The sequence below is a fragment of the Marmota monax genome, unplaced genomic scaffold (assembly GCF_021218885.2).
Source record: "Marmota monax isolate L192 unplaced genomic scaffold, Marmota_monax_Labrador192_F-V1.1 WCK01_AAM20220418_F8-fsc00017, whole genome shotgun sequence".
Taxonomy (NCBI): domain Eukaryota; kingdom Metazoa; phylum Chordata; class Mammalia; order Rodentia; family Sciuridae; genus Marmota; species Marmota monax.
The window spans coordinates 20,704,875-20,718,963 of NW_026695241.1; positions in this window are offsets into that span (position 1 = coordinate 20,704,875).

Below are 14,089 nucleotides of genomic sequence, written 5' to 3' on the forward strand. Positions count from 1 at the left end.
TCTTCGGTGCCTTGCCTCGTTTGTCCCTACTACACCTCCGTGGGCCAGTGCAGTGTAGTAAAGTCCAGGAACCACTAATCTCTAGGGCCTTTCTGCCTGTAGGTGCTGGGAATGGAGCCCAGGCCTTCGCACATTCGAGGCCCGCTCTCCACCACTGAGCCACACCCTCAGCCTCTGTCTTTGCTATCCTAACCCAGATGAAAATAAATGTCCTTCTCCTTACCAGCTAAAATAGGGTTTTTTGTTTTTGTTTTTCTGTATTTGGGGTGGAACCCAGGGGTACTCTACTACTGAATTAAATACCTGGCTCTCTATTTTTTATTTTGAGACAGGATCTCACTAAATGGTTCAGGCTGGCCTCAAACTTGCAATCCTCAGCCAGTCGTGGTGGTACATCTCTGTAATCCCCGCAACTCAAGGTGCTATAGAGGGAAGATCTCAAGTTGAGGCCAGCCTTAGTAACTTAGCAAGACTCTGCCTCAAAATAAATCATAAAAAGTTCTGGGGATGTAACTCAATGATAAAGAAAATGATAAAGAACCCCAATCTCTAGTACAAAAAGCAGAAAAAACAAAACAAAACAAAAAAACCCTTGTTATCCTCCTGTCTTAGCCTCCCAAGTAATCGTGATTATGATGTGTACCACTCTGTCCAGCATTTCCTAATGTATTTTTAAGTATTTATCCATTTATTTTGGTACTGGGGATTGAACCAGGGGTGCTTTACCACTGAAATACATCCCCAGCCCTTTTTAATTTTTTATTTTGAGATAGGATATTGCTAAATTGCTTAGGGCTTCGGTAAGTTGCTAACTAACCTCAAACTTGGAATCCTCCTTCCTCAGCCTCCTGAATTGGTGGAATTACAGGCATGTACCACTGTGGCCAACTTTTCCTAATATTTTAAAATACTCTCAGTATAGTCTGTACCTATAGTTCCTATTGGGAGTCTCCCTGAGAACTCCCCAGGCCTTTCAAACATGGCGGCAGGCAAATTGCCAGTGGGCACCTAGAACTCCCCGGGCCTTTCGGATAAGGAGCCCCCAATGCAACATGGCGGCGGGCAAGTTGCCAGTGGGCGGATAACAAGTTGTTTTGAAAACCTTCTAATCGGTCCTCCTGTCTTCCGTGATCGTGATCGTGGACAGCTCATGCCCCCCATGAATCTTATGCAGGGTGGACGTGCATGCACCGTAGGTGATGATCTGACCTTTACTATGATTGGCCCCAGGAGTTTCCTGGTTTAAGATAACTGACTCTCACTTTCTATATAAACTAGCACCAGCTTGCAGTAAAGTGCTTCATCTTTGTCACTGCTATCTGTGTGTGTGCATTTTAATCTCCGACGAGGAACCTTGGCCTTTCAGTTCCAGCTAGCTACTTGTGAGGAGGATTGCATGAGTCCAGGATTTCAAGGCTAGCCTGGACCACCAAAAAAAAAAAAAAAAAAAAAAGAATGATTAACTCACTTTTTTTTTTTTTTTTTTTGGTACCAGGGATTGAACCCAGAGGCACTTTACCACTGGCCCTTTTTATTTTTTATTTTGCTAAATTGCTTAGGGCCTTGCTAAATTGTTGAGGCTTGTCTGGAACTTGCAATCCTCCTGTCTGGGCCTCCCCAGTCACTGGGATTACAGGCACATGCCACCATGCCTGGCTAAGTGAATTTTTAAAAAAGAAATTTTACATTTGATGTAAATAGACAATAACTATATGAACAATGAAAACCAGTGTTTTTAAATTGCAGCTACACACTTTACCTACAAAAACTGAGCCTGAAGCTTGCTGTCTTTGTGGGGGGGAAAAAGAGCGGAGTTTAAAAAGTGTTTGAGAAGAGTTAGGTATAGTAGCACCCATCTGAGATTTTTTTCCACTTAATGAAATTAGGTAGAATGGGAATTATAAGGTAAATAATTATAAGGTAAATAACTTAAGATTTGCGGTTATTTAATGCCTTATTACTACCCTATAAAATGATCTGAGATGTGAAAGTGGAAGTTTCTTACATGAGGAAGTGTGCCCCAGACCAGTGCAGCCTAGCCCATGGGGCGGGCCCGGCCTCAGGCCTGTTCTTCTGGAGCTCCCCCCTGAGAGCTGCTGAGGAATTGCAGGATTATGACACTAGAAAGGCCCATGGTAACCCTTCAGCCACACTCTCAAGGTTAAAGGGGCCTTCTTCGCATTCTTGAATCTTCTGGACATAGCCTTCCAAGAGGTTCTACCTATCTTTTTTTTAGATGGTGTGGATTGAACCCAGAGACTTACATGTGCTAAGCACGTGGTAACACTTCAGCCTCCAAGTTGGTCTTGAGCCTCTGTTCAGATGCCTCCAGCACTGGCCCTGCCTTTCCTCCGACAGCTCTAATGGGAAACTTCCTCCTTGGGTTAAGGGAACACCTGCTTCCCCAGATTGCCCTGACTTCACCCCTTGGGCATGTGTCTGTGTAGCTGTGGGGTCTGGGCATGGGAGGACTCCCTCTGGCTTAATTTCTGCACGTTACCGCTAACCTTTAGGGACCACTTGTCCCTGCTGGCTTCTTGGACTCCCTGTCTTTCACTCACCTCAGAGACAGAGGCATTAAGAGGTGTCAGGAATTGGTAGAAACCCATATGAAGGCCAGGCCCTCCATACTATATGACAGGACAAGTATGTTTTGTTTATAAATGCAGTGTGCATCAACCAGGAAGTAATTGCACAAGCTTATTGACCAGTAATTGCCCATTTGGCTCCCAAGAACCTACATAGACTCAGGTAGACTGCTGTCCCCCTCTGGCACTCTGCTAAAGGACCCTGGATTATAGGGGAGGGCAGGAAAGCAGTGTTTTTGTCACCTTCAGCCACTGTCTGCTTACCATATCTATTTGTGTATAGTAAAGGCCTCTCACACTGAATGCTATGTGGTTTGAAGAGGCCTTCTCCAAAACTCATGTTGAAATTTAATTGCTATTATAAGACTTGAGGAGTGGGACCTCAAAGAGGTGACTAGGTCCTGAGGGTGTTTCCCTCCTGGTGGATTAAGGCTGATATGGGAAGTTTGGCCCCCTTTTCCTCTCTGACTCTCCCCTCACCCTTTCTCTCCTTGTAATGTGATGTCTTCTGCTGTGTTAAGACCGCAGGAAGACTCTCACAGATACAGATCCTCAATCTTAGGCTTCCCAGCCTCCAGATCATGAGCCAAATCAACTTTCCTTGTTTATAATTTACCCAGTCTGCGCTATTTTGTTACAGTAGCAGAAAACAGACTGAAACACATGTCAAAAACTGTATGCATGGTCTTTCCCAAAAGCTTTTTCTAGAGTATCCTGTGAAAGTGAGCCACACTACTGTCTAGTTACACAAGTCAAAACTCAAGTGGTCCTTAACATACCCTTTCTGCCCCTTATCCAACCCCCAACCAGGTGCTATTGGGTTAACTCTACTGATAGGTCTTCCATCCATCCACCCCTGTCCACCTGCTGGAATCCAATCTCAAAGAAGGCCAGAAGGGAGTCAGGAAAGGGAGAAAAGCCACAAAGAGATCAAGGAACAAAAGACCAAAGAAAGGAAGCATCGGGAGGCAGTGTATGCCCATCACTTGGGAATATTAGTGACTGTGGGGTAGCCATCTATGGACTATGTAGTTCAGCTACTGAAAATGGTGGTGTTTCTGTATTTCTTCATCAGATATCTCTGAACACCAGCCACATGTGGAGTGCCATTCTAAATTCCAGGCCTACTACAGTGGGGAGCAAGATGGGCCGGGGCTACCTCTCCTGGAACTTCCTTGCCCTGTGTGGCACATTGCAGATCTGAAAAACATAAAACAGGAGGGTGCTTCAAATGAACTTCAAGTGCAAGACATTTACAAAATTGAACATCTGCTGTGATACTGTAGAATCTCCAGTTGCCTTCAGAATCCCCCCAAATGCCAGTTCCCATACAAAACCACAGAAGACCATTAACAGAATTTTGCCAAGGGTTCATGAGATTTGGGGGCATTATCTAGCCTACTGCAAAGCAGAACATTTAAAAATCCCTTGTTAACTTATTTTAACTCCCTGCATATCTTCCCTCTCCCTGTGCTGTGTGTCCCTTTTATCCACCTTAACCCCTGGGGTACTCCTTTCTCTCCTTTCCCAAGGGGTTGGGTGTTGGAGAAGACAACTTAGATTCCAGGATAAACTATGTCAGGAAGGATCAGGGTGGGTGAAGGGATATTAGCTTGTGATCAAAGATCCACGAATGCAGGCTGGGGCTGGGGCTCAGTGGTAGAGCGCTTGCCTAGCACATGTGAGGCATTGGGTTCAATTCTCAGCACCACATAAAAAATAAATAAAGACTTTATGTCCCTCTTCAACTAAATTTCTTTTTTAAAAAATCCATGAATGCAACACCTACAGACACAGAAATTATCAACAGCTGCCGTTCCTCCCACATCCAGCACTTTCCACGCCTTTTCTCATCTCCTCCTCACTGCAGACCCAGCAGAGAGGAAGGCTGCAGAGCTTGGGCTGTAGCTGATATGCAGGGGTCTTTGAGTCCTTGTAAAACAATACCCCTAAATCAAGCCTGTGAGTTCTACTGAGGACAGCGAGTTGGTGACCTGGGACAGAGAATTTGCCACTGGGGGAGGAAGTGATGTGGGAAAGGCTGTGGGCAAAGGAAGGAGGGAAGGAGATGCTTGCCTTGGGCAAAGGATAAGGAACCCTATGGAGACTCAGCCATCTCAGTATTTTGATGGTGGTGAGAACTGACAGGTAACACCCAACCTCTATTCCTGGCTCAGACCACAGGTAGTTGTATACCATGTTCTGCATTATAGAGGACAGAGCTGGACTTTGTCCCAGGAAACTATAGAGGGACAATGCCAATTTCCCTCAGTAAATACTGCTTTTCTAGAAGCATCCTGTCAATGCCAAGAGCTCCTGGGTGATGCCATATCTGCATATTGGGATATGTTAACATCCATATCTGGATGCTGAGCTAAACCCTAGAGAAGAGGGCGCCCTCTAGAGGCACAAAGTTGTTGGACAATCCATCCCAGGAAAAGAACAAGTCAGCAGAGTGAGCCTAGGATCCTTGTTGGAGGCTATGGAGACCACCTGGGAGGTGGGATAGGACTTGGATGGCCTTGTCCCTGGGCATCAGGCAGGGGACACGGGCTGGGGAACCTTGGGCCTCCCAGACCTCTGGGCCACTGGATTCGCCATCTATAAGTAGGTTTTGATCCTCTAGGAAGATTTCCCTGGTAAAGTCTAAGTTCAAGGCAGGGAAAAGACCTTTACCCAACATTGGGTCAGTCCCTGACCCCAGATCAAAAACTGCCAGACCACAGGGGTGAAGGAAGAGAAAGGTAAGCCCAACCCTGGGCTTGGGAAAGAGGTTTATGGCTCACACAAAGCTTGAAGAAGATGAGGGCCACATTCCCCAGGAACCTTGTGAGGAAGAGCCTTCCTTTTCTTTATAGCCAGATTGAAATGGCTGAACTCCAGGAGCTGAAGTCCCTTCTCCCCATCCCAGCCAGCACTAAGTTCTGTGTGTTCTGACTCCAAAAGACATCTAAAGCACACCCCTTTTCTCCCTCCCACCTCCACCAAGCTGGTCTGAACAACTACAGTGACCTTCTCCTGGTCCCTGCTGCTTCTCTCAGCCCCTACATCTCCTACCAAGCAGCATGATGGGCTTCACAACTGCGAATTGGCTGCTCACCGCCAATTTAAAATTTAAAGTTTAAAATACTACAGCTTCTCACCTCGCCCAACCTCCTGGCCCATCCCTTTTCCCAGGGCTATCAGCCCTCTGCTTTCTGGAGTGGACCAAGCCAGTGCTGCCTCAGAGCTTGTCCCATGCCTCCTTGTTTTCATCCCACTTTAGATATTTCTACATATTTCATGGGAAACAGGCCCTGAAAGGAGAGTTCTGTGCTTAAGGTCATTCAGTGGTAAGATTCAAACCAGGTCTGAGACCCAAAACCAGTGCCCAGTGGTTTCTCCCCTGTCCCTCATCCAGTCATTTTGTGGTGGAGCTCAGAAAGGACAGAGATTCCAGAGTCATGAGACAGCTCAACCTGGTTCAGAGCACCCAAGGCACCAGCTGGGGGACTCTTCACTTACAGCCTACCAATCATACAGGCGGGGTACTGAGCCCCGCGTCTTCCTGCTTCTGCCCACCAGCTCCTGATACCTCAACCAGCAGATTGTATGGGGAAAGGGCCAATGAAGATATAAACACCAAACACCAGGATAGAGGGGTAGCTCAATGGTAGAGCATGTGCCTAGCAGGTATGAGGCCCTGAGTTCAATTCCCAGCACCGCAAAAACAAAACAATAACGCCCTGCAAGGATTCATATGACGGTATTTCATTTCTTATCTATTTTTGTATGGTACTAGGGATTTAATCCAGGGGTGCCATTCCACTGAGGTACACCCCCATCCCTCCCTGTTTTGGTCCTTTTTTTGGTCTTTTCTTTTTTCTTTTTTCTTTTTTTTTTTTTTTGAGACAGGGTTTCACTAAATTGCAGAGGCTAGCCTCAAACTTTCAATTCTCCTGCCTTAGCCTCCAGAGTCTCTGGGATTACAGTACTGCACCACTGTGTACATTCTAATGGATTCCTAAATGGTGGTCAAAAGAAACCTCAACAAGCCAGGCACGGTGGCTCATACCTGTAAGCACAGGAATTTGGGAGGCTGAAGCAGGAGAATCACAAGTCCAAGGCCAGCCTCAGCAACTTAGCAAGTCCCTGTCTCAAACTAAAACATAAGAAAAATGGACTGGGAATGTGGCTCAGTGTACAGCCCCACCCTGGGTTCAATCCCCAGGACTGGGGAGAAAAAAGAGAGAGAAAGAAAGGCAGAAAATATTAAAATATTCCCTCCCTGTCCAAAGCTGAAGAAAGGTAGTCACTGTCCTGGGTCAGGAAATAGTCCTTGTACATGTTCTTTTTAAAGATGTCAAAATTTGTTTCTATGCTCTGTGAAAGTGCCTTCGGCCTCTAAATTCCAGGAATTCTGATGGACTGTCTCAGCTTCTTAACTGAGTTAATGATACTGAAATGAACATCTGCTCTGTCAAAGGTGGACTCTAGTGTTTCCTTCAGTAACCAGGGGGAGGGACACTGGCCCTTCTCGTTTCCTCTGCATGAAATAAGTCGGTGACTTGTCAAGATTTCTGATATGAATTAGAAATGAGAGAATATGTATCTCATTTACATTAACATGGGAAATGAAAGAATAAACCTCAACTCTCAGGCTGTATTAGAAACAGGATTTTAATATAGCATTCAAGTTTGGAAACTGACTCTATTGAAATAAAAATAATTAAAAGAAAATATGATGGCCGGGTACAGTGGCACATGCCTGTAATCCCAGAGGCTTGGGAGGCTGAGGCAGGAGGAGTGCAAGTTCAAAGCCAGCCTCAGCAACTTAGGGAGGCCCTAAGCAACTCAGTGAGACCCTGTCTGAAAATAAAAATTTTAAAAAGGGCTGGGATGTGGCTCAGTGGTTAAGCATCCCTGGGTTCAATTCCTGCTACAAAAAAGAAAATAGTATGAATAACTACACCAACAAATAGGATTACCCAGATGAATAGATAAATTCCTAGAAGCACACAAACTACTAAGACTAATCCAAGAAGAAACAGAAAATCTGAATACACCTTTAACAAAAGATTGAATCTATAATCAAAAACCTCTTGAGCAATATCCCTAGGATGAAGTGGTTTTATTGTTAAATGCTACCAAACATTTAAAGAATATTTAATCCCAATCCTTCTCAAAATCTCCTGTTTTTTTTTTTTTTTTCCTTTTTGGTACTAAGCAATAAACCCAGCAGTGCTTTACCACTAAGCCACATCCCTAGTTCTTTTATTTTCTATTTTGAGACAGGGTCTTGCTATTCTTAGGGCCTGGCTAAATTGCTGAGGTTGGCCTCAAACTTGCAGTCATCCTGAGTGCTAGGATTACAGGCATGCACCACAGTGCCTGGGTATTCTCCAAATATTTTTTCAAAAATAGGAGAGAAAAATTCCTAACATGTTCTGTGTGGTGAGCATTATTACCCTGATACCAAAGCCATACAAAGGCACTTATTACAAGAAAATATAAACCAATATCCCTTATGAATATGGAGTTCTTTAACAAATAAAAATGCGGCAATATATAAAAAGGATTATATGTTATAACAAAGTGGGACTATCCCAGGAATGCAAGAGGAATTTAACATGAAAACCAATCAATCATGTAATATACTACATTAGTAGAATGAAGTGGGGGTAAAGCACATGATCATCTCAATTGATAAAGGAAAATATTTGACAAAATTCAATACCTAGAAGGGCACAGGAGCAGGGCACACCTATAATCTTAGCAGCTCATAGCTCAGGAGGCTGAGGCAGGAGGATTGCAAGTTTAAGCCCAGCCTCAGCAACTTAGTGAGGCCCTAAGCAACTTAGCAAGACCCTGTCTCTAAATAAAATATTTAAAAGAGCTGGAGGGGCTGGGGTTGTGGCTCAGTGGTGAAGCACTTGTCTAGCACATGTGAAGCACTGGGTTCAAGCCTCAGACTGCATTAAAATAAATCAATAAAGTTATCATGTGCATCTACAACTAAAAAAAGGTGTGGGGGTGCTGGGGATGTGGCTCAGTGGTTAAGCACCCCTGGGTTCAATCTCCAGCACCAAAATAAATAAATAAATTTTTTAAATATATATATATATATATATATATAAAGGGCTAGGGATGACACTCAATGATCAAGTATTCCTGGGTTCAATCCCTCATACAAAAGAGAAAAAAGAGGGGTGGGTTGGAGGTGTGCTCAGTGGTATAGCACTTACTTAGTATACTTGAGAACTGGGTTCAATCCTAGCACCACCACCAAAAAAAATAAAAGTCTGAGCTACAAAGAGAATTAGCAAAATCGTAATTAAAATAGTTTTTTAAAAACATCTTTCTCAGAAGATAAAACAGAAAAAAGCAATATAAAATATATATAACATATAAAATATATTATAATCCATACAGTATAGCTCAACTGATGGGTATATTATATAAAACACTGCACCCCAAATTAGAGAAAAAACATTATGTGTAATTTATAAAAATTAGCCACTTTTCATAAAAATTAAGTACTATTCAATCTAAACCAACTTTCAATGCATACCAAAAAATCAAGAGAATGAAAGGGATTATCTCTGGTCACAACATGATAAGTTCAGAATTATAACAGGAATAATCACTTCCCCCCATAAAAACCCCATGGTCTCTTTGGGTCTTCACAAGAGCCTGATGAGGGGCTGGGGATGTGGCTCAAGCGGTAACACGCTCGCCTGAGCTGGGCACGGTGGGAACATGCCCTTAAACTCAGTGACTCTTGGGAGGCTGAGGTGGAAGAACTCAAGTTTAAGGCCAGCCTTGGCAACTTAGTGAGACCCTCAGCAACTTAGTGAAACCTTGTCTCAAATAAAAAATGAGGGCTGGGGCTGGGGCTCAGTGGTAGCACACTTGCTTGGCAGGTGTGAGGCACTGGGTTCCATTCTCAGCAACACATATAAACAAATAAAGGTCTATCAACAACTAAAAAAAAAAATCTTTAAAAAAAGTAAATAAATAAATTAAAAATGGAAACAGCTGGGGATGAAACTCAGTGTCATGCCTCCCTGGTTCAATCTGTAGTGTTCCCACATCCTTGGAATTTTAAAACACAACATTTAGAAAATTTTTTAAGTGGGCTTTAGTATGTATATAAAACTGTAAATAAATGAAAACTACATACTAAGTCTTTTGGGTTGCAGCTACAACAAACTTTAAAATATATGATTTTAAATGTCTGTATTAGTAAAAAAAAAAAAAAAAAAAAAAGAATGAGGTAATTGTTCCACTCAAGATGTTAGCAAAAGTTCCCCCCACTCACACTCAATGTAGAAGTTGGGAAAAGTTTTTTTTTTTTTTTTAATAACAGCAGAAGTTTAATAAAAGTGATTAAAGAAGAAACAGTATAGACAGGCACAGTGAAGGACACCTGTAATCCCAGTGACCCAGGAGGCTGAGGCAGAAATCACAAGTTCAAGGCCAACCTAGCAGTGTGTCTCAAAAAGTAAAACAGGCTAGGGGTGTAGCTCAGTGGTAGAGCACTTACCTAGCATGCTCCAGGCCTTGGGTTTAATTCCAGCATAAGGGAGGCAGCGAAGTGGGGAGGGAGAGAGATAAGTGCCAACCTTCTCATGGTCTCTTTGGGTCTTCACAAGAGCCTGATGAGGGGCTGGGGATGTGGCTCAAGCGGTAACACGCTCGCCTGGCATGCGCAGGATGCTGGGTTCGATCCTCAACACCACATAAAAATAAAATAAAGATGTTGTGTCCACCAAAAACTGAAAAATAAATATAAAAAAAAAAAGATCCTGATGAGGGATTATCATCCTTGCAGTTTAACAGATGAGTGCACCCAAACCTGAAGAGGCTGAGGTAACAGAGCTGCACTTGAATAAACTCAGGCCTCTGAACCCACTTAGATGTCCTTTTTTTTAGGCTGCCCTCTCATCAGGGACAGACAGGGAGTCCTCTGATGAGGCCGGGCTCTCTGCTTGGCTCTCGGTCTGTCCCTGCATGCAATTCTACCTCTATCCTCCACCCCTTCCCCATAACCTGCTCCTTTTGCATGGAAACCACGGGTGGGCTCACTTGGGCATTGGAACCACAGAGCATTGTGGGAGTAAAAAGTGTAGGTTGGAGGACCAAGTGACCCCTATTTGAGGTTGTGACTGTCCTTTGAACATGCTTCTGTATCCATTACTATTAAGCTCAGCATCATATTCTCTTGTCCAACAGTATATCCATTCAAGTAATTCCTATGTCATCATCTTAACTGGCTAGGCCTGGATTAGGTTTTAATCTTCTGATTCTACTTCTGAGCAGAAATAACTGCTCTGCTTCACCCCTATGGGGACCATGTGGAAGAAATGCATTTCTCCTCTTCCCTCTTACCTCTGAGCCCACCATGATCACCTTGGTGAACCACCCCTGCCCTGGCCTCATTAGCACCAGGCAAAGGTGGGAGGTGAATCTCAGCCAGGTGGACAACAGGCCAGCTTGTCTGATTCTGCAGCTCAACACAAGACCATCTCCTCATTCCCTGACCTGCTTCCTGGGACAGACTCCCACTTCCTATGGTCCTTATGTTAAGGGACAGACAGATGAGGATGACGGGAACATGAAGTCAGGAGAATAATTCTATCCAATGGGCCCACTGTGCTGACCCCCACATGCTTTCTTTTCCAAGAAGCAATTTACCTGCAGCCCTGTCTGGCCTAAATGGACAGGATATGTCACATTCCTCAGCACACTACCTGTTCACTGCAGGAGAAATGCAGGCCCAAAGGAATGTTGATAAGAGGAACCCAAGTTACCCTGAAGGAGGAGACTTGTGACCAGACCTGAAACTCTGAAAGATAAGGATATTTCCTCTTAACCATAAAATCTGTAAGCACTTATGGTTAAGAATCCAATTAGATGGGGCTGGGGATGTGGCTCAAGCGGTAGCGCGCTCGCCTGGCATGCGTGCGACCCGGGTTCGATCCTCAGCACCACATACAAACAAAGATGTTGTGTCCGCCGATGATAACTAAAAAATAAATATTAAAACTCTCTCTCTCTCTCTCTCTCTCTCTCTTTAAAAAAAAAAGCGAGATTAAAAAAAAAAAAAAGAATCCAATTAGAACTGGTCAGCAGGGGCTGAGGTGACCTAGATTTACCATGACAGTTGGGACTTGAAAGTCTGATGTCACCTTGCTGTCAGTCAAGTCAAGAGGTAGACCTGGGCAGAACTGTCCAAAAACTTCTCTGGGATCCCCCATAAAACTGGAGTGTAGGAGAGGCATATTGTCCCTCTTCTCCCTGAGAAGACTCATTCTCCCTTGAGAGTGTCCCTTTTCCCTTTCCCTATCCCTTCAATAAACTCATTCCTCTTACTCTGAGTGACATGTCTGAAATCTTTCTGACTTGGTTGCAAGAACCAGAGTTTGAAGAGGGGGGTTTTCACGCTGCCTCATTTTCTCCAAAAGCCCCAGCTCCGTAACAGTTAGGCTGGCTCTACCACATAGAGATACAATGGAATGGTCCCTGGCTCTGAGGCCAAGAGTAGGGGAGGGAATGAGACCAGTGATCAGTAAGAACAGTTAGCATTGGAAGGAATTGATCTTCAGTGAGGAATTAATGGAGCAAAACCTGCTGGGCCTGCTCAGCTGTGGCTAAGCAGAGACTTCATTGACTCCATTGTGGCCTGAGGTGAGGGGCAGCCAGGCATGGAGAGAAGACAGAGGAGGCCTAAAGAAAAAAACAGGAAGCAGGAAGAGCCAGGAGACAGAACAGGGAAGGCCACGGGCTCTTGACCCAGATTCAGTTCCCCAGAGGGTACCTGGTTGACCAGCTTGGTAAGTGGAGCCCCAGGGGTTAGAAATAGCCAAAGGGGCAGTCCTGGCCCTTGTTCCAACCCAAAGAAGCCAGTGCTCTTTCCCTTCTAGAAAACCAACAGCTAATGAGGTTTTTCTGTTTGTTTTATTTTTGTAAGTGGTACTGGAAATTGAACCCAGGGGCACTCTACCACTGAGCTACATCTCCAGCCCTTTTTATTTTATTTTTTTAAATATTAGGACCTTTATTTATTTATATGTGGTGCTGAGATTCAAACCCGGTGCCTTACACATGCTAGGCAAGCACTCTACCCCAGCCCCTCCAGCCCCTTTTTAAAGACAGGGTCTCGCTAAGTTGTCCAGGCTGGTCTCAAATTTGCAATCCTCCTGCCTCAGTCTCCTAAATCGCTGGAATTACAGGCATGTGCCACAGTACCCCACTGTGTTTTTTTTTTTTTTTAAAGAGAGAGTGCGAGAGATAGAGGTAGAGAGAGAGAATTTTTTAATATTTATTTTTTAGTATTTGGCAGACACAACATCTTTGTTTGTATGTGGTGCTGAGGATCGAACCCGGGCCGCACGCACACCAGGCGAGCGCGCTACCACTTGAGCCACATCCCCAGCCCCCCCACTGTGTTTTTAAAAAATATTTATTTTTTGGTTGTAGTTGGACACAATGCCTTTATTTCACTTATTTATTTTTATGTGGTGCTGAGGATTGACCCCAGGGTCCTGCACATGCCAGGCAAGCGCTCTACCACTGAGCCACAACCCCAGCCCCCACATTGTGTTTTTAAATAAATTTTATTTTTACAATTTTATATTTACAGAAAAATTGTGAAGATAATCTAGCATTCCCATAGTCCCCTCATCCCATTTCCCCTATTATTGACATCTCAAATTAGTATGATTTCTTTGCTATATTTGATGAGCCAGGGTGTCCTGCCTCAGCACCCTAAGGGGAGGCTGGGTGGAGAGGGCACTGCAGCTCCAGTGGAAGCAGGAGAAAAGCTCCAAGGCTCCAGTGAGTTGTGGGGTGCAGGTGCCATCAGAGGCTGGGGAGGTTGGCAGGGAGCAGGGACCAGTTCCCAGCAATCCTGCAGACCAGATCCCCTTTCCTGCCACAGCGGCTCCCTCCAGGTCACAGGCCTGGACCTCGGGAGCTCCCCCTCTGTATCCACCCCATGTGCCACTCTCACCCCAGTTGGCCTCCTCCCCTATTCTTGCCAGGCCTCTGCAGCTGCTAGGAGGCAGTCCTGGTCCATCAGTCCTGCCTGCCCTTTCCAGGCTCTCTTGCATTTCCTGGTGCAGGTCGCCCCCTGTCAGCAGGCTGGTGGACCTGCAGCTTGGAATGCAATCTCCCAGGAACTACAATTGGGTTCCCAGGGGGGAGAGTCCACTCCTGGGTACCCTCAGCACTGGAGCAGGATTTCTCTTTGTTTCTGTCCAGCTTCCCCTTGGCCATGGCTTCCCGGCCTCCCCTCATTGATTATCTGCAGGCCTCTTTACATCTCCCTCTGCAGACAGCTGCCTGCCGCTTCCCAGGGTAAATCCCCTGGAGTGAATAGCCACAAAGATTTCTGGCATCTCACAAACCTATGTGTGTCCTTGTTGTCCCCTAGGTCTATCTGAGGATGGAACAGCTGTCAAGGACCTGAGGAGCATGCCCTGGCATGGCCATCCTTCTTTGCGCTCCTGTGGTACCTT